General features: G+C 47.3%; 1 protein-coding gene across 3 annotated transcripts in view; it reads left to right on the forward strand.

Annotated features, from left to right (window-relative positions):
* dusp16 (dual specificity phosphatase 16) overlaps positions 1–23,661 on the forward strand; it is a 166,214-nt gene that overhangs the window by 25,938 nt on the left and 116,615 nt on the right. The window contains exon 1 of one of the 3 annotated variants that reach the window (XM_072485346.1): positions 10,287–10,303. The exons of the other annotated variants lie outside the window; for them this stretch is intronic. The gene's annotated coding sequence lies outside the window, so the exon portion shown is untranslated. Of the gene's footprint in view, positions 1–10,286; positions 10,304–23,661 lie in introns of those variants that run through there. 3 annotated transcript variants of the gene reach the window in all.

Consider the following 23,661-nt stretch of genomic DNA (forward strand, 5'->3'; position numbering starts at 1 on the left):
ATGTTGATAGATTGGCCAAGCATGATTTTCCCTTCATAAGTCCACGTTGACTCTGTCTGATCCTACCACTGTTTTCTAAGTGCTCTGCTGGAAAACCTTTGATAATGGAATCTAGAATTTTCCCCACCACCGACTTCAGGCTTACTGGTCTATATTTCATTTTAAATCTGGAGTTTCTTTTATACATGATTTGCTTGTTTTAATTCTCAAACATTTCCGAGGAAAAATCTGAATCCACTTTCTACTGTTTTCCAAAGTTATCTGGTTTTGTTGACTATGTTCCCCTGGGACGTGGACAAAACCTTGCTTGTCAACAAATGTTATATTTGTGGAGTTGGAGAAAAGGTTTGAGGGTAATTGTTAAAAGCAAATCTTGCTGCGCATTTAGGTGCCCATAGAGCTGGTGAAGAAAAGGAGCCCATAGCATCTATTTTTAGCCCCACTTTCCTTATATAAAAGACAACATCATCCTGATATTTATCAGATGACTTTAGGGTGGCACGGTAGCACAGTGGTTAGCACTGTTGCTTCACAGCGCCAGGGTCCCAGGTTCGATTCCCGGATTGGGTCACTGTCTGTGCGGAGTCTGTACGTTGCCCCTGTGTCTGTGTGGGTTTCCTCCGGGTGCTCCGGTTTCCTCCCACAAGTCCCGCAAAGACGTGCTGTTAGGTGAATTGGACATTCTGAATTCTCCCTCTGTGTACCCGAACAGGCGCCGGATGTAACTTAATTGCAGTAAGCCTACTTGTGACAATAAAGATTATTATTATGGATGTCCATCAGCAGCAGGAAAGCTGGAAAAGCAGAACCGCTGTCCCATTTAACAGAATGCTCTCATTACAGAGTTTTTTTTACTTTGGCTGATGGCTCGGAAGGAAACCAATCGAAGGCCAGCTGTTGCTGCGTTGGCCTATGTTACAAGGCAGCTGGTGACAGATCCTGGCAATTGAGAAGATTGGAGGGGGAGGCAGGGTGGAGTTGGTACTCCGGATGCGAGCAAGAGAGATTATGGGTGCAGAGGTTTCTGGAATCACTTCATACCGTTGGAGGCAGCTTTGCTTGCGGGGTTAAGGGGGAAGCATCTCTGTTCCTTCTGTCCTCACAAGCAATGTTGGAGAATCTCCAACTGGTGGTTCCGTCAACTCCCGTCTCCCTTCAGCTCCCTTCCCAGGTTCCCAAACCCGAAAAAACAAATCAGCATTTGGCAACTTTGTCTTATTCAACCACAAGTTCAGCTTCCAACAAAACATCGGGCACAACTTAATGGCTGTGCCGTGCCTGGCGTGGATGTAGGCGTGCCGGGTACATCGCGGGAGAAGCCAAAATCAGGATCCCTGACAGGCGCGAATCGGTTTGTGACCTAACCAGCCCGCTCCTGTTCTGGATCCCGCCCAGTCGTGGTGAGGCACCAATTAAGATCAATTTCCATCTCATTAATGTCCCAATCTGATGGCCTCTAGGGAACTAACCAGCTCCCCAGCGAGAGGTCCTGCAGGCGCAGTTTAGCACTCTATTTAAAAACAGGAAGCTCATGCAATGGCTGCTGAGAGGACCTGAGGAGGTGAGGAGCATTTTTCCAATTCCCAGCATGCAGCCCAGGGGAACTGGAACTACTACCCCAGTGCCCGGGGCAGGCCTGGGCAAGGTGCTGGGTGCCATTGGTCAGGGATCACCTCTGGGGCAGGGGGAGGCTCGACATCTGCCATCCTTCAATATTGTGCATACCCATAACAGGCCAGCTACTGCTGCTGCCTGTCAGTCACCTCCAGGACAGAGCCCTGTTCTTGGTTAAATGTTGAAGCCGACAGCTAATAGGGAATTGGCATTGTTAGTTGTGAGACCACTTCAGCTCAGGGGGCTGTATGAGTCCAGAAGGCAATGCGGCCTGAAGCAAGAGGACGCTGCGGGACCTGGTGAGCGACATTGTTCCAAATGGGCCACCTGATGCCATTGAAGAAATGCTTTTGCAAATTGCTGATGTTTTGTTGCTGGTGTGGTGAGTGCTGCATCTAACTGACATGTCACCATGGGTTAAACACACTGGGAGTCAAGGATATGAACTGCACCTTGAGCGCTCGTGGAATATGTGGATGCTAGGATTTGGTTCCGGTGAGAGTGGTCCATGTGGGAGGGGCCTGCGCAGCTACGGCTCCTGGATGGAGAATGGCTCTGATACGGGGATCAAGTCACATATTGAGGAACAGAGAATTTCTATGACAAGGTTCTGGACATGATAAACATTCTCAGGCTTATCCTTCATTTCTGTTGAGGAACCTGCGAGGGGTGATTGTGTTTGTTTTGTGAAAATGAGCTCCAGAGCATTGAGAGGTTGTGCTGGTGGTTGCCAGGGTGGGGCACAGCGCGATGATGTGCTGGGGGGGGGGGGGGGCGGGGATTGGCATCATGGGGCTGGTGGTAACTTACTAAGTTACTCTTGTGGCCCGGTGTTGGTTGTTGGTCGTCTTCCGACATTGGACGCCGGCCCTCCTGGTCATGTTCCCGGAACTGACCGCCTGTGCCACTGCCTCCCGGCCGGCATTGGCAGCCCTGCTGTTGGTCCTCCCACCCCCTCGGGGGAACAGGGTGGCCCGTCTCGCCTCCATGGCGTCCAGCAGCCTGACCAAGCCGTCGTCCCCGAAGTATGGAGCAGGTCTACGTGTTGCCACGGCCCTGTGCTGCCAGGGAGTGAGTTCGGAGGGAGAGTTTATGAGCATCTCCCCCTTGTTAGTGGGGAGCTGCTGGGTGTGGTTCTGGCGAATCAGCTGGCAGGACAGCCAGTTCTGCTGTGAAGCTCATGGGGGAACACTAGTGCCATCGAGTCCAGGCTGTGGCCTCGCTGGCTCGACGCGTCGGGATGTCATTCCCGATATGATACCTAGAACTTTTCCCGTTAAATTGTGTCCATGGACTCCATCACAATGACTGCGTGCTTTCACCATTGTAATCTTCACTTCCTCTGCCCAAACCTCTCACATTCGTTGCTGCATCACTCATCCGTACCTTTCTCACTTCCATACTCAACTATTCGATTACGCACCTAGCTCCCTTAAAGTCCTGCAGATTTCCAATCCTGCTGCCTGTGTCCTGACCCATTATCCCATCAAATCTGTCCTCACTGAATTGTGTTGACTGCCATTCCAATTAAATATCCCCCAATCTCATCATGGCCTCACTATCTCTATAACGTCCTCCAGTTCTACAACTGCAACTCCTCCACTTCGCTCCAAATTGTTGTTCCTCTAGTTCTGGTGTCTTCTGCATCAATTCCATTCCCTCTCGATTTTCACCGCCATTGGCACTGCCTTCAGCTTTCTAGTTCAGGAATTCCCTCTACACACCATTGTGATCAGTTCCTGCTTCTACAGAAATCCCTATCTGAATATGTTTGGGTCAGCATTTCTAATGCCTCCTTTTGTGTCTTGACCGTCACTTTTTGAAAACGACTTTGAGACATTTTTATGCATTAAGGGTACCACAAATATAAGTTGTCAGCCTCCGAGAAGGGTATAAATTGGCATATGCCACCTGTTACTTGGTTGGCCACTGCAGAAGCTTCTACTGGACTCTGCTGTTCAAAATCACAAAGGGTTTTTATCGAGAAAATGAGAAGAATCAATTTCTAACAGCAAAAGAATCAGTAACTAGCAGACAGAGGTTTAAGGTAATTGAAAATGAATCAGAGGCAGCAAGAGAGAGATGTTTATGCAGTGTGTTATGGTCTGGAGTGCACTGCCTGAAAGGCTGGTGGAAACAGATTCAGTATTAACTTCCGAAAGGGAAGTGGATAAATGATTAAGGGAAAAAATTGCAGATGTATTGGAAAAGAACAGGGGCGAAATTCTCCGGTATCGGCGCGATGTCCGCCGACTGGCGCCCAAAACGGCGCAAATCAGACGGGCATCGCGCCGCCCCAAAGGTGCGGAATCCTCCGCATCTTTGGGGGCCGAGCCCCAACCCTGAGGGGCTAGGTCGGCGCCGGACGAATTTCCGCCCCGCCAGCTGGCGGGAAAGGCCTTTGGTGCCCCGCCAGCTGGCGCGGAAATGACATCACCGGGTGGCGCATGCGCGGGAGGGTCAGCGGCCGCTGATGGCATTCCCGCGCATGCGCATTGGAGGGAGTCTCTTCCGCCTCCGCCATGGTGGAGACCGTGGCGGAGGCAGAAGGGAAAGAGTGCCCCCACGGCACAGGCCCGCCCGCGGATCGGTGGGCCCCGATCGCGGGCCAGGCCACCGTGGGGGCACCCCCCGGGGTCAGATCGCCACGTGCCCCCCCCCCCCCCCCCCCCCCCGGACCCCGGAGCCCGCCCGCGCCGCCTTGTCCCACCGGTAAGGTAGGTGGTTTAATTTACGCCGGCGGGACAGGCATTTTAGCAGCGGGACTTCGGCCCATCCGGGCCGGAGAATCGAGCGGGGGGGGGGCACGCCAACCGGCGCGGCACGAATTCGCCCCGCCGAATATCCGGTGCCGGAGACTTCGGCAACCAGCGGGGGCGGGATTCACGCCAGCCCCCGGCGATTCTCTGACCCGGCGGGGGGTCGGAGAATCTCGCCCCTGAGCTGGAACTAACTGTCCAGCGTCTTTCTCTGTATCATTCAATGCTTGGGTGATTGATAATTGTAAGCAACTCTCCTGTCACCAACACGTACACATACCTTGTTTACAAAAGCGTGAAAATTAGAATCCGGTGATTTTTAATATTCACCATCACTTTGTTGATGATTGAGACTGCTGGAGTGGTGATTGGCTGGTGTGGATTTGTCCTGATTTCCGTGTCAGGGCAATATTGCACTCTGTCAGGTAGATGCCAGTGTTGTGGCTATACTGGAGCGCAAGTCATCAGCATTGCATCTGGGATGTTGTTGGGATCCTCGCCTATGCCATTTCTTGATATTATGTGCTGTGAATCTAATTGGCTGAAGACTGGCATCTGTATTGGTTGGAATCTCGGGAAGAAGCCAAGATGCAGAATGCAATATGTCTGGTTGAATGAAACCATCGCTTCAGCCATGTTTTTGCTTCAAGACGCAGTTAATAATTGGACAATACTGAACAGTTCAAGTAGACCTTCATCCAAATTTCAACACATTCTCCAGTATATTTTACCAAGGTGCCAGCGACAGCACTAGAACATTAGCACAAAGAGCTAAATTAGCAACAAATCGGGTCAAAAGTCTGCAGTCCTGCCACATCCAGTCTGATGAATGGTGAGGACTGCCCTTGACATCCAAGGCAAAACTGAAGTCAAAGGGGTTGGGGGGTGGGGTGGAATCTCTCCACTGGTTGGAATCATATCTAGGACAAAGGTTTGTGGTTATTGGAGGACACAGCATCACATTCAGTGTAGTATCCTAGGCCTAATAATATTCAGCTGTGTCATCAATAACCATTCCTCCATCATTAAAATCAGTAGTTGTGAAGTTCGCTGATGATTGTGTGGGATTTAATTCCATGGGGGCTGGTTTAGCTCAGTTGGCTAGACAGCTGGTTCACAATGCAGAGCGAGGCCAGCAGCGTGGGTTCAATTGCCGTAACGGCTGAGGTTATTTATGAAGGCCCCGCCTTCGATAACTGCAACTCCTCCACTTCGCTCAACCTTGCCCCTCGCCACAGGTGTGGTGACCCTCGTGTTAAAGGCAGTGATCACCTCAATCGAGGCTATTCAACAGCATTACCGTTGTGAAATCCCCGCTATCCTTGAGAGTCACTAATGAACAGAAAAACTGGACCAGCCATATAAATACAGTGGCTGCAAAAGCAGCTAAGAGTCTGGGTTTCTGTGGTGAATGAATTACCTCCTGGCCTGTCCACAATCCTCCAAGGCATATTCAGGAGTGTGATACTGTCCACTTGCCTGGGTGAGTGCGGCTCCCACAACATTCATTGAAACTTGACACCATCCAGGACAAAGGAACCTGCTTGATCTGAACCCCATTCCACTACCTAAAGCATTCACTTCCTCCACCACCAGCTCACACAGTGTTCACCATTAACGAGATGCTCTGACACATCTCCCAAACCTGCAACAACTAACACCAAGAAGGAGAGGTCAACAGGCCCATGGATACTCACTCTTCCACCTACAGATTCCCCTGCAAATCACACCATCCTGATTTAGAAATATATCATTATTCCCTCACTGTTGCTGACTCAAAATCCTGAAACTCTACCCAGAGGTACTCTGGGTGAACACAGCAATTCAAGAAGGTGGCACACCCATCACCTTCAGGGCAATGGGGAGGTGACGGCATAGTGGTATTGTCACTGGGCTCGTAATCCTGCTCTGGGGGCCCGGGTTCGAATCTCACCACGGCAGGTGGTGGAATTTAAACTCAATGAAATATCTGGAATTAAGTCTAATGATGAGCATGAAACCATTGTCGATTGTGGTAAAAACCCATCGGGTTCACTGATGTCCTTTAGGGAGGGAAATCTGCCGTCCTTACCCGGTCTGGCCTACACGTGACTCCAGACCCACAGCAATGTGGTTAACTCTTAAATTCCCTCTGAAATGGCCGAGCAAGCCACTCAGTTGTATTCAACCACAACAGAAACACGAAAAAGGAATGAAGCCGGACGGACCACCCAGCATCGAACCAGGCACCGGAAACGACAGCGGCAAACCCAGCCCTGCCGACCCTGCAAAGTCCTCCTCACTAACATCTGGGGGCTTGTAACAAAGTTGGGCGAGCTGTCTCACAAACTGGTCAAACAACAGCCTGACACAATCATACTCACGGAATCATACCTTACAGACAATGTCCCAGACACCACTATCACCATTCCTGGGCATGACCTGTCTCACCGGCAGCACAGACCCAGCAGAGGTGGCGGCACAGCGGGATACAGTCGGAAGGGAGTTGCCCTTGGAGTCTTCAACATCGACTCTGGACCCCATGAAGTCTCATGGCTTCAGGTTAAACATCCCAGCTTGGGTCACTGTCTGTGTGGAGTCGGCACGTTCTCCCCGTGTCTGTGTGGGTTTCCTCCGGGTGCTCCGGTTTCCTCCCACAGCCCAAAGATGTGCGGGTTAGGTGGATTGGCCATACTAAATTGTCCTTAGTGTTGGGTGGGGTTACTAGGTAATGGGGATAGGGTGGAGGTGTGGGTTTGGGTAGGGTGCTCTTTCTAAGAGCCAGTGCAGACTCGATGGGCCGAATGGCCTCCTTCTGCACTGTAAATTCTATGATCTTCAGCCAGAAGTGCCAAGTGGATGATCCGTCTCGGTCTCCTCCAGAGATCCCCAGCATCACAGATGTGCAGCCAATATGATTCACTCCATGTGGTATCAAGAAACGGCTTAATGTACTGGATACTGCAAAGGCTACGGGCCCTGACAATATTCTGGGAATAGGACTGAAGACTTCTGCTCCAGAACTTGCCGCACCCCTAGCCAGGCTGTTCCAGTACAGCAACAACACTTCTACCCGGCAATGTGAAATATTGTCCAAGTGTGTCCTGTACACAAGAAACAGGACAAATCCAGCCCAGCCAGTGACCACCCGATCAGTCTACTCTCCATCAGCAAGGTGATGGAAGAAGTCATTAACCGTGCTATCAAGCGGCACTTACTCAGCAATAACCTGCTCACAGATGCTCAGTTTGGGTTCCACCAGGGTCACTCAGCTCCTGACCTTAATGCAGCCTTGGTTCAAACATGTACAAAAGAGCTGAATGCCAGAGGTGAGGTGAGACTGACTGCCCTTGACATCAAGGCAGCATTTGACGAGTATGACATCAATGGACTCCGAGCTAAACTGGAGTCAGTGGGAATCCGGGGGAAAACTCTCCGCTGGTTGGAGTCATTCCTGGCACAGAGGAAGGTGGTTGTGGTGTTCAGAGATCAATCATCTCAGCTCCAGGACATCACTGCTGGAGTTCCTCAGGGTGGTGTCCTCGGCCCAACCATCTTCAGCTGCTTCATCAATGACCTCCTTTCCATCAGAAGGTCAGAAGTGGGGATGTTTGCGGATGACTGCACAATGTTCAGCACCATTCGCAACTCCTCAGATAATGAAGCAGTCCCTGTCCAAATGCAGCAAGACCTGGACAGTATCCAGGCTGGGCTGACAAGTGGCATGTTGCACCAGGCAATGACCATCTCCTACAAGAGAGGATCTAACAATCACCCCTTGACATTCAATGGCATTACCATCGCTGAATCCCCCACAATCAATATTCTGGGGGTTATAATTGATCAGAAACTGAATTGTACTAGCTATGTTAATACTGAGGCTACCAGAGAAATTCAAAGGCAAGGAATCCTACGGTGAATAACTCACCTCCTGACCCCCCCCCCCCTCAAACCCTGTCCACCATCTAAAAGGCACAAGTCAGGAGTGTAATGGGATACTCTCCACTTGCCTGGATGAGTGCAGCTCCAACAACACTCAAGATGATGCTCGACGCCATCCAGGCCAAAGCAGCCCGCTTGATTGCTTCCCCCTTCCACAAACATTCCCTCCCTCCACCACCGATGAACAGTCCATCTACAAGATGCACTGCAGTAACTCACCAAGGTTCCTTCGACAGCACCTTCCAAACCCACGACCATTAACATCTAGAAGGACAAGGGCAGCAGACACCTGGGAACCCCACCACCTGGAGGTTCCCCTCCAGGTCACTCACCACCCTGACTTGGAAATATATCGCCGTTCCGTCACTGTCACTGGATCAAAATCCTGACACTCCATCCCTAACAGCACAGTGGATGTACCTACACCCGAGGGACTGCAGCAGTTCAAGAAGGCAGCTCACCCCCACCTGAAGGGAAACTAGGGATGGGAAATAAATGCCGGCCTAACCAGCGACACCCCCCATCCCGTAAATGAATTAAAAAAAAATAATGCGGGCTTTGTTAGTGATGCTCACATCTTCATAAATCAGCTCCATGATACCATGATGAAATAATAGTTATACATCTGCCACAGGAAACAATTTGATAAATGAATAGCACCACTCAAATGTTTCGATTTATTAAAGAGGGTGATTGACGTTATGGCTTAACTCTGCTTTTGGTCATAATGTAATGATAGAAAAATGATCAACAAGTTTATGAACTGTTTTTGCTAATCGACCTGACAATTTCAAAGGGGCACCACGGTAGCATAGTCGTTAGCACAGTTGCTCCACAGCTCCAGGGTCCCAGGTTCGATTCCCCGCTGGGTCATTGTCTGTGCGGAGTCTGCACGTCCTCCCCGTGTGTGCGTGGGTTTCCTCCGGGTGCTCCGGTTCCCCCCCACAGTCCAAAGATGTGTAGGTTAGGTAGATTGGCCATGATAAATTGCCCTTAGTATCCAAAATGGGTAGGTGGGGTTACTGGGTTACAGGGATTGGGTGGAAGTGTGGGCTTGGGTGCTCTTTTCAAGAGCTGGTGCAGACTCGATGGGCTGAATGGCCTCCTTCTGCACTGTAAATTCTGTGATAATTCTATGAAAGAATTGTATGCACATTGATGTGTGTGAAAGAATTGTGTTACAAATGAGTTATAAATTATAACAGTATATTGTAGTTTTCAAAATGAGAATGGGAGTTTACAGCTCAAAGTTGGCTGAATTCTTGGGAATTCCAAGTTCTAAGGAATGGAACGCATATTTGATGAGGGGTTATGTGAGTGTTGATACAATTAAAGCCACTAACATTATAGGGAATGTGAGAGCATGATTTGGAAGTTGCTGAAGGACTGCAATGAGAGGACCGGTAATTGGTCAATGGGTGCTTTTCGGACTGACCTCGGGGTTCTGTGTGTGCGTGTCTACATGCGTGTGTACATGTGTGTGTATACACATCTTTCTTTCATCTCCTGTTGGTTTCCAATGTCCTGCCTTGTGAAACACCTTCAGTCACGTGGAAGTTTCTTCTAAGTGCACATACTTGTTTAATACCAATGTCGGAAGTATCGCTATAGAACATAGTCTCAAACATATAAATTAATGTATATTTATCCTCAATGTTTTGCTGCAATGTTTTTGGAGGTACTGACTCATCATGGGTCTGCTTTCAAGAGCACAAACAAAATGTGTCCAGTTGGTCACTCTTCGAGTGTCGGCTGGAGCTGTCAAGATGAACCGGTTGTTAAACCCTCTATTTGAACTTCGACCTCCCCCTGCCCAACATCTATTCAGGCATACTTTCCTGCAGCGATCACGAGTTGGAGGTCAGGAATATGCATCCTGTTTACCCCTTTAAGCACCCCAAGGGCAACTGAAGCCAACTGTAGTCCTTCTATCCTAGCCCTAAGTGACAACAGCCAACTTAACACCGGCTAATGATCAAATTTGGTACTTCACCTCGGTGTATAGGCAGGTTGGTGAATTATCCACTGAGCTGTACAAAATGCTTTCAAATTTGTGTTTATTGGCTGAAGTTAATTTATTTTAAATAGGATGTGTATTAAGCAGCATTGTGACAGTATTTTGAGGTATTTCATGGAACAAGACCACATGTGTTGAACTGTCTTGTGGTAACTAATAATTGTGATAAACCAAAACAAAAAAATGACCTTTCTACCCTTTAAGAATACAGAAGGACTTTTTGTTTTTCTGCTCGAGTCAGTAAGAGGAGAAAAGGTTACTTGAGTTTAAATGGAGACAACAATTGGCTGGCTGTTTTCAAGGGAAAATATATAGTTTGACCTTCACCCTTGGCAAAAGTTTAAATTGTCATTTAAACTAACACTTCCTAAGTTAGTCAGATTGTCATAAATCAGTTAAAAGGTCTTATTGAATCAACTGATGCCGAATAATTTTTTGGTATTTTAATTTTGTTGCCGTTGATTTCTGAGTAGCATTCATTGGAACAGCTGAAAACAGTTCCAGGAAGCCAAGGACAGCTGTATCTGTTCTCAGATATCTGCTATTTCTAAAAAAAAATCATATTAGTAAAATGTTAACCTTTTTACCACCTATATTTGGTTTATAATTTTTGCATTATTTTTATCAAATCTAAACAAGCCATCCTGACTTCATCAAAAGTTGCTATTTTTGAGATAATGGAACACTAATCGCCTTTCTTGTTAAAGTCTTAATGCGCAATGGCAATGTGTGATTGGCTTTTTTGAAAATAAATACCAACTGAGGGAAAAACCAAGTGAAGGAACACAATAATTTAATACATCTCCTAACTGATTCCTGCCCGCTCCTCCGCCGTTTCCATTTTTATAGCGACATTCTATGAAAAATCACAACGTGGACGTCTGGAATTTACAGCAGGCAGACAGGAGCTCCCCCCAGACCACATTCTCCCCTGTCCTTCTGGCAAGCATATGAGTGATATTAGCAGAGGCCAAGGTGTAGTCTGGACAACTGTCATGGACAAAATAGATGTCTTTCCCCATAATCAATATGCTTGTATATAAAAGGCATGTGTTTCCGTACCCTCTGAGAGAGAGATTGTCCACGTTAAATAATCCCAGCAACAAACTTTTCGGGAGTGTTTTTTAAAAAAAAGGGTATTTATTATCACACACTTGCCCCAGATGTTTCAAGTGCGACGTCTGGCTCACAAACACAGTTTAATAAAAATAATCTTTATTGTCACAAGTACACTTACATTAACACTGCAATGAAGTTCCTGTTCGGGTACACAGAGGGAGAATTCAGAATGCCCAAATTACCTAACAGTACGTCTTTCAGCACTTGTGGGAGGAAACCGGAGCACCCGGAGGAAACCCACGCAGACACGGGGAGAACATGCAGACTCCGCACAGACAGTGACCCAAGCTGGTTTAGATACAGAAGAACTAAAGCACGACAATTACAATTTATGAGTGGCTCTCCTGGACGAGGCTTTTGGCAGGCCCAATCCAGCTCGCGAGGGGACAACTGTCCACCCTCCCCCACCATCCTCCCAAACACCTTTGACATATATTCAGTTGGGTTTGGGCCGTCCACTCCTTCCAGCAGCCCCACGACTCTGAGATTCTGCCTCCTGGAGCGATTCTCCATGTCGCCCACCTTGGCACACAACAACATTGCCATCTCAGCCTCCAAGAGACAATCCGATTGCTCTGCGTCGAAAGAGCCACTTCTACACCCTGCAAAATTGCGACCTGTGCCTTCACCATTTCGTTCTTCTTTGCTGGCGCCAATCAAATAAGAGCTTAGGGCCTTCTCAATTAATTATGGAGGTCCTCGGAGACAGCCTGCCGTTGTTTTTTGAATTCTTCAGCAAAGATGCCCATAAGCATCTCGATCATCAACGAGGCAACCTTGGCTTCGGCAGCGGCCATTTTATCAACCGACGAACCCGAGAGATTTCTGAATCGGACGACGATTCTTTGCTTGCTGGTTTCTTCGACCGGGATTTCCCTGGCATTTCCACAATATTGGAGCCTTATCCCATCAAATTATTTAAATCGTCGCCCCAACATCCTTCAAAAACCGTGTGGAAAAGGTTAAAAGTGAAGTTCCTGGGCGGGAGCTGCCTGATGTGCTGCTGTTTTCTGGGTGCTGCCACCTTCTATGTTCCTTCATAAAAAATGTGTAGATCTTTTAGAGTCAGTTTCATTCATTTTATTCAATAATTTATTTTTGTACAACAAATTTGGATTCATAGTGTCAAAATTTAATAATTGCCATGTAGAGATTTTAAAAAATGGGGTGCTGAAGCCTGAGAATTGAAATCTGAAGATTCAAACACAGTTGTAAGTAGGAGGAGGGAGAAGATAAATAAATATATAATGTGCGTTTATGTGTTTCAGTTTTATCATTGAGCATTGTTTGACGATGAGCCGAGGTTTTATATCCTTGCAGCAACGATGCTAAAATATAATTGTAAACTTCTAGCATTTAAAGCAATTTGTAAATTAAACTTAATGCTTTTGTAGGGATTCGCATTCAATATTATAGAGACAACTGACCAATCTCTACTGAAAGAGGTTGGCATAGTGGTATTGTTGCTGGACTAGTAATCCAGAAACCCAGGAATATGATCTGGGGACCTGGGGTTGAATCCCACCACGGTAGGTGATAGAATTTAAAGTCAATAAAATATCTAGAATTAAAAGTCTAGCGATGACCACAAAACCATTGTCGATTGTCGTAAAAACCCATCTGGTTCACTAATGTCCTTTAGGGAAGGAAATTTGCTGTCCTTACCTGGTCTGGCCTACACGTGACTCCAGATCCACAGCAATGGGGTTGATGCTTAACTACCCCCTCGAGGGCAATTAGGGATGGGCAAAAGCTGGCACAGCCACATCCCATGAACAAATTTTTAAAAAATTTCAAATTGGCCCAATTTTCCTTCCTGACCCAATGCACTGGACCCTGTTGAAATCTTTTAAATCTGTGCACACGCACCCTATGAAAGGAAGTTCATGAGAAGGGGTAATTTTTGAAGTCACACATGTACAGAGACACAAAGTATATTTGCTGAAAGTTTGTAAGTTGAGAAGGCAAAGTCCCTGTGAGAGGGGAAACGTGTACAGTTGGAAGATTTGATGACTGAGGTTTCTTAGAGGTTTGTGATTTCTTTTTCACAAGAATCTTTGTTGTTGGGGACTTGTAAAATATACATTGAGGCACTTGTTTAATTGATGTTATGACGATTGTTACTTGTTCATCAGCAGGTTTTTAGTGAATGGCATTTTTAAAGAATGAGGTGCTGAATGTTTTTGAAGATGGTGGTTTGTGTTTTGTCAATGGTATGCTGTTTTTCTCACGCAACCTATTGTTCCGCACAGGCCACTTTTACTCTACAAACATGTACGAGACACAAAACACTTAATTATGTGGGGATATAGCACACTGCATCTGTAAATAATATTTGGCAGAGTTGCTAAAGTGTTTGTAAATAGCACAATGCTAAGGATGTATTTCATAATGCAAGATGTTGGCAATGACGTGCAAACTCTGTATCCATGAATGACGGCGAGAGGACTGGCAAGGGACAGAACAAGCTCTGTGTGATTTCAACACGAGAAATGAAACTATCTTATATTAAATGTACCACTGATTATTTTGAAACTGCTGTTGTAATTTAGACAGTGGATCGGAGTTTGAACCAAAGTATTATAAATGCCTTTTGCTGCAGTTACCTTACAACAGTCAATCTGTCTTCACTTTAAATATTTAACTTTTTAACACCGTTCTATCTGCTGCTTCACATAAACAGAGTTCTGTTTTCATTCTATCTAATAATTTGTGCAGATATTTTGAAATTATGCCCATGCCCCTGAGCAGCAACATTTGTGGTTTATATGTTTCAAATGTTTCATCGATGCACACGTTAATGTGCATTTTATTTCCTTCAAAAAAATAACACCGTGCTTAAGAGGGAGAAGGGAGGAAATAGCATCGTGTAAGATTAGAGGAGGGAGCAATCCTGAAACAGAAAGATTGGGAAGTCTGTGGTGGAGTCCAGGACAATGTCTGGGAGAACAGCAACAGGGTGACATTGGAAGTGGTGTAAGACTGAACCGGAGTAAGCAGGAGTTGTAAAATATTTGATTTTGGTTTCCTGAAATAGGAAAGTGGTTTGGAAAAAAATGTAAAGTTGAGACTGGGAGGGAGTGGAAAATTGTCAGGTTTCAGGTATGTGTTGAGAGAGGGATTTGAAGAGCGGGCCATGTAACGGTCTCTGTTATTCTGATCAGCCCAAAATAGGATTTCTTTCCTTGGATTGCCATCTTGCCCGGGTGGAGGGGCTTCAACGTCCTGTTGATCCCGAGTGCAATGCCATTGGGAGTCTTAAGCTCCTGGCAGGGTCACCCATGACGGTAAGGTCGGAGGGGAGGAACCAGACAGACCACAATCCAAAACAAGTCCTCAACGACGGATCAGATGGAAGATATTCTTCTGGTATCAACCAGATGGCGGATGAAGGCTGCAGCGGTAGATAGAACCCCAGTTATCGAGGTTCCCTCGCCTCTGGAACTGGACCTACACTCTGTCAAGGATCACGTGTCTACAGATGTGCAACGGCAAACCCACGTTAAAAGATGCCCCACACCAAGTGTCTACCTAGAGGACACCAGCATAGCACCCCACACAGACAAGCCCTGCGGTGATTGCCGAGAGGTGATGGGGCCTTGACCGTGAGATCTGGAAGCCCCAGCTTCGGACCTGCAGGTGGGGGGTGGAGTTTGATTCAGTCGTCTCGCTCTGAATAGGAACTGGAGAACGTTTCGGCAGCTTTCTGCACAACTCAGCAGCCCTCATCAGGGTCCACTCTGCTCCCCCCCCCCCCTTCCTCCCGCATGTGGAAAGGGCTGGAAAAGGTGCCGTCACAATAGTCTGTTCCGTCTCCAATCTGGCTGGAAAACCACATCCAGCAGCTCCTCTACCTGCAGTCAGAAAATCAGTGTTAAGCTCAATTTCGTAACTTGGAATGCATGAACCCTATAATGAGACAAACAATCGACTCGAACGGAGAACTGCCCTTGTTGCCGTGAACTCAGGCACTTTAACATTGACATCACTGCCCTGAAAGAGACCCGAAGAGCAGGCGAACGGCCGCTGCGGGAAAATGGTGGTTGTTGCACCATCTTCTGGAGAGGAAAACCCAGGGATCAGCCCCGGGCACATGGAATTGGTTTCGTCATCAACCGGCTCGCAGAGCTCCCTGTCGGTATCAACCAGTGCTCATGACCCTCGGTCTACAACCTGGCAAGAACCAGGAGGCAACAGTTGTGAGTGCCTGTGCCCCCAACCCTTGACGCCAATGATGAGTCCAGAGAAGGCCTTTACTCCTTCCTGGACACCATACTCTCCAACATTCTTAAGGAAGATAAGATCCTCCTCCTTGGGGACTTCAATACCAGGGTTGGAAAGGACTCTCCAGGAACCATCGGAAAGGAAGGGGTTGGGAATTGCAACGACAATGGGGTTCTCCTGCTCACCAAATACGCAGAACACCAGCTTGTCATCATTAACACACTTTTCCAAGACTTTCAGCAGACATCCACGCTCAAATCACTGGCACATGATCGATTTCTTGGTCATCATCCAATTCCGAGACCAAAAGGATACCCTCAAGCTGACCGACTGCTGGACAGGCCATTGGCTCATCCGCTCCTCTATGTCCAACAAACTCCACCAGAAACAGCAGAAGATGTTGAACGGCTTCAAGAGCCAAACATGCCAGTGAACTTCCAACAACGTCTTCTCTCAAAATCTCCAAAGTGTCCATTTTGATGGAGTGGAGGAAAACTGGAACGAGCTGAAGAACGAGCATCATCCCAACCTGTGAAGAAACCATTGGTCACAAGACCAAGGAACACCAACACTGGTTCCACGAGAACGAGCACACCATCCAAGACCTCATCGGCAAGCAGAGGAAAGCTCTCTGCACCTGGTAAAATGTCAACACAAGCAAGGCAAAGAGGAGAGCTCATCAATGGTGGACTGAGAAAGCTATGGAACTGCAACTCCTCATGGACAAACGCGACACCCGGGTCTGCTTCAGAGCCACCAAGGCAATATATGGACCCAAGCCTAGTCCTCAAACTGGTACAGAGTAAGGATAGGAGAGACAGAGAAAACATCAGCCTTCGATGGAGAGAACACTTCAAAGAAAATCGGAAACCGTGAAACATTCATAGATGAGGCGTGCTTGAGGAAATCCCCCAACTCCCCATCAAAGATGATCTTGGACTCTCACCATGCATGGACGAAGAGAAGCCGCCTTTAAACACATGAAGAATGGAAAAGGCGCAGGAATGGCCAGGATGCTGGTTGAGGTTTTCAAACTTGGCGAAGAAGACATTGCTCGTTATCTCCACCAGCTGTTGCTGAAAATCTGGGACAGCGAAGACATCCCGGCCGACCTCGGGGATGCCACCATCACCACCATGTTCAAGAAAGGAGACAAAGCGGGCTGTGGGAACTACTGTGGAATTTCCCTACTCCAGCGCTGGGAAGATCATCGCCCAAATCCTCGCTAGCCGCCTTCTCCCAGTCTCTGAAGAAATCCTTCCGATCGTGTGGCTTCCGAGCAAACTGTGAAACAGCGGGATGATTTTCACTGCTCGACAACTTGTAGAGAAATGCCATCTCAATATCAACCACCCTCCATGGCTTTCATCGATCTGACTAAGGCTTTTGATTCAGTCAATCAGGAAGTGCTATGGAAAACCCAGTCAAGGGCCGGCTTGTCCAGAGAAATTCAGCAACATTCTCCGATTCCTCCGGGATCAGATGTCGGAGACAGTCTTCACTGACGGAAATAAGACGGAACCTTCGAGGTCAAGACTGAGGCAAGTACGGATGTGTCATCACTCCCACCCTTTTCTCCATCCTCATCATCACCATTCTTCACCTTGTCAAGAGCAAGCTTTCCAGTGGAGTGGACATCATCTACAGGATGAATGGAAAACCCTCAACTGGTTAAAATCCAAGAAGAAAGTGACACTGACATCGCTTGTAGAGCTTCAGTTTGCGGGTGACAGCGCCCTCTCCACTCTCAGGAGGGAATCTCCAAGCTGTGTTTGACATCTTCGCAGAAGCATACCATATAATTGGTCCCGGCGTCAACTCAAGGAGTCGTTTACCAACCCACCCAGGGCAAGATCCAGTCTCTCCCTCAAGACCAGTGGCGAAATCCTCCCAAATGTGGAACATTTCCCAAACCTGGGGAGCCACCTCTTGGCTAAGGCTGCCATCTGTGCGGAGATCCATCATCGTATCCATTCTGCGAGCACCTCCTTTGGATGCCTAAGGATGAGAGTCTTTGACGACTGCGACATCCATGCTGACACCAAGATCCCCGTATACAAGGCAGGCCTCCTCCCAACTCTTCTTTAAGACTCAGAAACTTGGGATGCATACAGATGCCACCACAAGGGACTGGAGAGATACCATCAACTCTGTCTTGAGATGGATTCTCTGCATCTTCTGGGAGGAAAGGTGTACTAACATCCGAGTCCTGGAAGTGAAGGCGAGGGTGGTCTTTCTGCAGGAGACCCACCTCGGTGTGAAGGATCAGGTCAGGTTAAGAAAGGGATGGGTGGGTGAGGTATTTCTCTCGGGGTTTGAATCGAAGTTCCGGGGGTTGGTGAGCAAGAAGACGGGGTGTATGAGTGCAAAGGAAGTGAGGGACCCGAGGAGAGATATGTGATGGTGAGCGGGGTCTTGGAGGGGCCGGTGGTGTTGGTGAATTGGGATGATGTGGGGTTTGTGAAGGGGTTGCTGACAGCGTTCCTGGATTTGGCCACACATCCGTTAATTATGGGAGGAGACTTTAATTGTGTGCTGGAGCAGAAGGTGGACAGGTCGAGCCCCAGGTCCATGGGAAGCTTGTGGATGGCAAAGGAGCTTGGTGGGTTCATGGAAAGGACGGGCATGGTGGACCTGTGGCATTTTAAGAACCCAGGGGGAAGGGAGTACTCCTTCTCCCATGTTTTCAGAGTATACTCCACAACTGACTTCCTCGTGGTGAGCCAGGAGGTATTGGGAGGGGTAGAAGGGGCAGAGTATGCGGGGATAGTAATTCTGGATCATGTGGCCCACTGGCTGGAGGATCGACTTAGATTGGGATGCGAGCAGAGGCTGGAGTGGAGGCTTGAGTCAGGGTTGTTGGCCGATAGAGGGTTCTGTGATAATGTGCGGTCGGTGATTAAGGACTATGTGAAGTTGAACCAGAACGGGGAAGTGTTGACCACATTTTGGGAGGCACTGAAGGCGGTGGTCCAGGGGGTGATTATCTTATTTAAGACACATGAGGATAGGAAAAGAAGGGAGGGATGTGAGCGTTTATTGGATGAGATAGTCAAGGTGGACAGGGAGTATTCGAGGGCACGCACCACGAATGGATTGGCGAGAAGGAAAAATCTACAGGGGCAATTCAATAGGTTGAGAATGGTGGGGCAGCTGCGCAGGACAAGGGGGGTGCAGTATGAGTACGGGAAGAAGGCAAGTCAGAAGTTAGCACATCAGTTACGGAGGCAGGCCGCGTCCAGGGAAATTTTGAGGGTATGGAGAGAGACGGGGAGGTGGTGTCGGAGGTGGAATCCAAGGACCGATCCCATCTCACCTTCCAAGTGTGGCTCGAGAATCGTGATCGGATCAAAGTTCTGCAGTTCTGCTACATCCAATTATGAATGGTGATGGACAATTGAACTAATGGGAAGAGGAGGGAGCTTCATGAGTATCTCCAACCTCATTGATAGCAGAGCCCAGCATGTGAGTGCAATAGACAAGGCTGACGCTTTAAAAAATATCTTCCAGCAGAAGTGCCAAGTGGATGTTCCATCTGGGCCCCTTGCTGAGACCCTCAGCATCACAGATGCCAGTCTTCAGTCAATTTACTTTACTCCACATGATATCAAAAACTAGGTAAAGGGACTGGATACAACAAAGCCTATGAACCCTCCAACATCCTGACTGTAATGATGAAACTTGTACTCCAGAACTAGCCTTGCTTGTCAAGCCATTGCACAGAGACTACAACATTGACATCTATACCACAATGTGGATAATTGACTGAGTACATCCTGTTTCCCAACAATCGCAACAAATCCAATTCGATCAATTATTGCTCCAATGTCCTGCTGCCCAACTTCAGGAAGGTACTGGAAGGTGTTGACGATGGTGCTATTAAGTAATAGTTACTCAAGAAAAACATGCCCACTGGTGCTCAACTCAACTCTACTCCAGATCTTGTTACAGGTTTTGTGCAGATATGGACTAAAGAGTTGTATTCCAGAGATGAGACTGGCTCCTCTTGACATCAAGAAAGCATTTGATTAAGTGTAGCATCAAGAAATCTTAAAATTTAAAAAATGGAAATTTAGGGTAAAGTCTCCACTGGCTGGAGCACAAAGGAAGATTGCTGTAGTTGTTGGAGGCCAATCATCTCAAACCCAAGGCGTAATTGCAGGAGTTCCTCAGGTCAGTGTTCTAGGCTCAAACACCTTCATCAATTACCCTCCTCCTATGATTAGATCAGAAATGTGGGGATACTCACCAGTGAATACAGAATGTTCTGTTCCAGTCACAATTCCTCAGACAGTGAAGCAGTCTTTAGCTGCTCTGAGGCGGACCTGGGCAGCATTTAAACCTAGGCTGATAAATGGCAAATAACATTCAAGCCACAAGTACAGGACAAGGACCATCTCTGACAAGAGGATGTCTAACTATCTCCCCTTGTCATTCAATGGCATTGTCACCATTGAATCGCTATCAACATCCTGGTGATCATCATTGACTAGAAATAGAGCAGGACCAGCCCCATCAACGCTGTGGTCAGAGACTAGGAATTCGGTGATAAGTAACTCGTCTCCTTGTCCACCATCTACAAGGTGTTCGGATCCCAGACAATTTGTAAAACCTGCGAGGGAACGATACTTTGCCCCACGAGTGACAGCACTGACCAATATGGTATCTTTTACGTTAGAATCATAGGCTGGGATTCTCCGATCCCACGCGGGGTCAGAGAATCCCTGGGGGGCCACAAGCATCGTGCCCCACCGCCCTGACGTCGGCTTACCAATTCTCCCACGCCCATTCTCTGGCGCCCGCGGGATTCCCGCCGCGCCGGACGGGGTCCGTTGAAAGCGGCCCCCCTGGCGATCTCCGGGCCCCGACGGGCCGAGTCCCGCTGGCGTGGGTAATTCGGGTCCCACACGGCGGGACCTGGAAGGTGTGTCTGCGGGGACCGTCGTGGAGGGGGTATCCGACTTCGGGGGGGAGGCCCACGATCAGGATCTACCATGGGCTGGTTCCGTGGGGGCCTATGTTCCTCCGCGCCAGGCCCCTGTAGGGCTCCGCCATATTGCCCGGGGGTCGGCGCGGAGAAGGGAACGCATGCACGGAATCATGCCAGCCATAGCGCACATGTGTGAACTGGCGCCGGCCATTCCGCGCCGGCTGAAGCTGCGGGGACCACTCCAGCGCCAACCTAGCCCCTTAGGAAGGGCAGCATTCCTCATTATCGGGGACTGTTGACGCTGGAGTGGTTGGCGCCCCTTTTCATCTGGGCGTGGGGACATAACTCCATTATTGGAGAATCCCGCCCATAGAATCTTTATAGTGTAGATGGAGGCCATTCGGCCCATAGAGTCTGCACTAACCCTGAGCACTCTACCCAGATCCAATGCCCGCCCTATTCCTATAACCTCACCTAACCTGTATAGCCCTGGACACTGAGGGGCGATTTTATCATGGCCAATCCATCTAACCTACACATCTTTAGACTTTTAAAACAAACTTCACTTTAAGCACAGAATCACACATTAACAACAAAGTAACAGATTTACAGTTCTTAACTAAAAGGAAATAAACTTTAAATTCCCACATCTGCAACTATATGTATATTCCAATTCAGTAAACTGATATAGTTCGAAAATACTTTGAAATAAAGTTAACAATCAGGTTTACTTGCTTTTCTCTGTGCAAAGACTTTGGAGTAAAACGTTCAGGAGCCAGCTGAAGACTAAAATCCTATTACAAACTGCAAAACTAGAAAGAGATCTCGCTCCACCCCTTATTTTCATCGTAAAAGCATTCAGTCTCCTCCCACTAAGATTTCCCATGACCTGTTTATCGAGGACTAAGCACCAACCTTCATAAATCATCTACACCCCAGGATCCTCCAAAATCAAAATAATGTTCCATTAGCCATCTATCTGTAAACTAGTAAATGGTTAAAACAAATGATTGGCTCACATTTACAACCCCTTAATCACAGCTGTAGTTGACCTACTGTCTATGTATCTGAAACCAGGGTTTTAGATAACATTACTGCAACAGCTATAAAATATAATACAGAATAATTTCCTGCATTCAACACAAAGGCAGAAGTCCGGATTGTGATGGAATACTCTCCACTTGCTCGACGAGGGCAGCAGTCAAGAAGCTCAACATCACCCAGAACAATAGGTTTTAAAGAGGGTCTTAAGGTGCCTTAAGGTGCAGAATGAAGCAGAGGGTGTTCAGAGGGGAATTATAGGGCTTAGGGCTGAGATAGGAAGTGAGGTATGCACAACAGGACAGATTGAGAGTAATACAAAGTTCACAGGCGTTTGTAGGGCTGGAGTTGGGAAGTGGCAAGAGCGTGTAGCAATTTGAATATGAAAATAAGAAATGAAAATTGAGATATTTGGGGATCTGGAGCCAGTGTTGATCAGTAGTTACAGGTGATTGGTCTGCTGTCCGGGACACTTTGGGATCAGTTTCAGTGAATACCAGACTTGGTAACTTGGCATATGAAAGACAAAGACCTTTCTACTTCAAGAAATTTCAGCAAGGTATTGTGTTTCTGATTGGTTACATATATTAGATCCCGGACCAGACCCCAACATTTGCTGGGATACCAGACAGTGGTACCCTAACCCCAATCACTTTAAAAAAAAATTGTAACACTGTGAGGAAAGGATACTTCACCCCAGACTGATTGTACACACAAATAGGGATATGTTATATTAAAACTAACTTTATTATTACTGCAGTATTAAACTACCCTTATCAGCACCAAAATATAGCTTACAATTAGCATAAACAATACTTCACAATCAAATGAAACACTAATTCCTAACTGCCACCATTTTTATCTCTAATCAAGCAAAACCCATCACAGGTCAAAACCCACTTTTAAATAAAATTAACAAACACAGGATTACTTGCCTATCCTTGGATAGAAAGATGTTTTGAGAGACAACTTGAAGAGAGAGAGAGATCCTGTCAGATTAATGCTGAATCTCTGACAGCCTTCTGCATAAACTGTTGTTCAGCTCACAACTTCCAGAGAACAACCTCCATACTGACTGCCACAAACCTGGCCCTCTCATTACTTTATTTTTATCCCACTCAAATCCTATGACCTAATTACTGAAGATTAAACAGCGCGTCTAATTATTTACTCCCCCAGAAATCACAACAAAAACCTCTCAATGTACACATAAGCATGGTTTGAAATAACGATGATCTCATTTTAGGACATCTTAATTGCATTTTTTGCAGCCACAGTATCTGTTTTTCCTTTAAACCAGGAATTAAAACATGTTATTACAGTAGATATATACATACCCTAACCCAGGCTTTTAAAATCATTGCTGCACCAAATATATATAATACAGTGTATATACAAATTTCTTGTATTCATTACACATTCCTGTACCGGCCTCTCCGAACAAGCGCTGGAATGTGGCGACTAGGGGCTTTTCACAGTAACTTCATTGAAGCCGACTTGTGACAATAAGCGATTATTATTATTACTCCGATTCTGTTGCTTGGCAAAGATTTCCATAGTTCCGTAGAATAATGGAATTCCTACAGTGCAGAGAAAGAGTCCTTTTGGCCCCTTAAGTCGGCACCCCACCTAGGCCCAATCCACCACCCTATCCCTGTAACCACACCTAGGGGCAATTCAGCAAAGCCAATCCACCTAAACCTGCACATCTTTGGACTGTGGGAAGAAACCCAGAGCACCGAAGGAAACCCACGCAGACACGGAAAGAACGTGCAAACTCTGCACAGTCACCCAAGGCCGGATTCGAACCCGGGCCCCGGCGCTGTGAGGCAGCAGTGCTAACCACTGTGCCGCTATGCTAAAATTGAATCTTTAATATCAAGTTTCTGACGGTAATGTTTTTCAGTTGCAGGTTATTTAACCGATCATTGAAAGACGGAATTTGGAGTTTGCTGCCTTACGATTAACTGTGTAAATCAAATTTACCACTTGTTCAAAAAGAGCACTTTTGAGAAGGTGCAGCCAGGCAGCCAAAA

The sequence above is a fragment of the Scyliorhinus torazame genome, chromosome 19, assembly GCF_047496885.1.
Source record: "Scyliorhinus torazame isolate Kashiwa2021f chromosome 19, sScyTor2.1, whole genome shotgun sequence".
NCBI classification, from domain to species: Eukaryota; Metazoa; Chordata; class Chondrichthyes; order Carcharhiniformes; family Scyliorhinidae; genus Scyliorhinus; species Scyliorhinus torazame.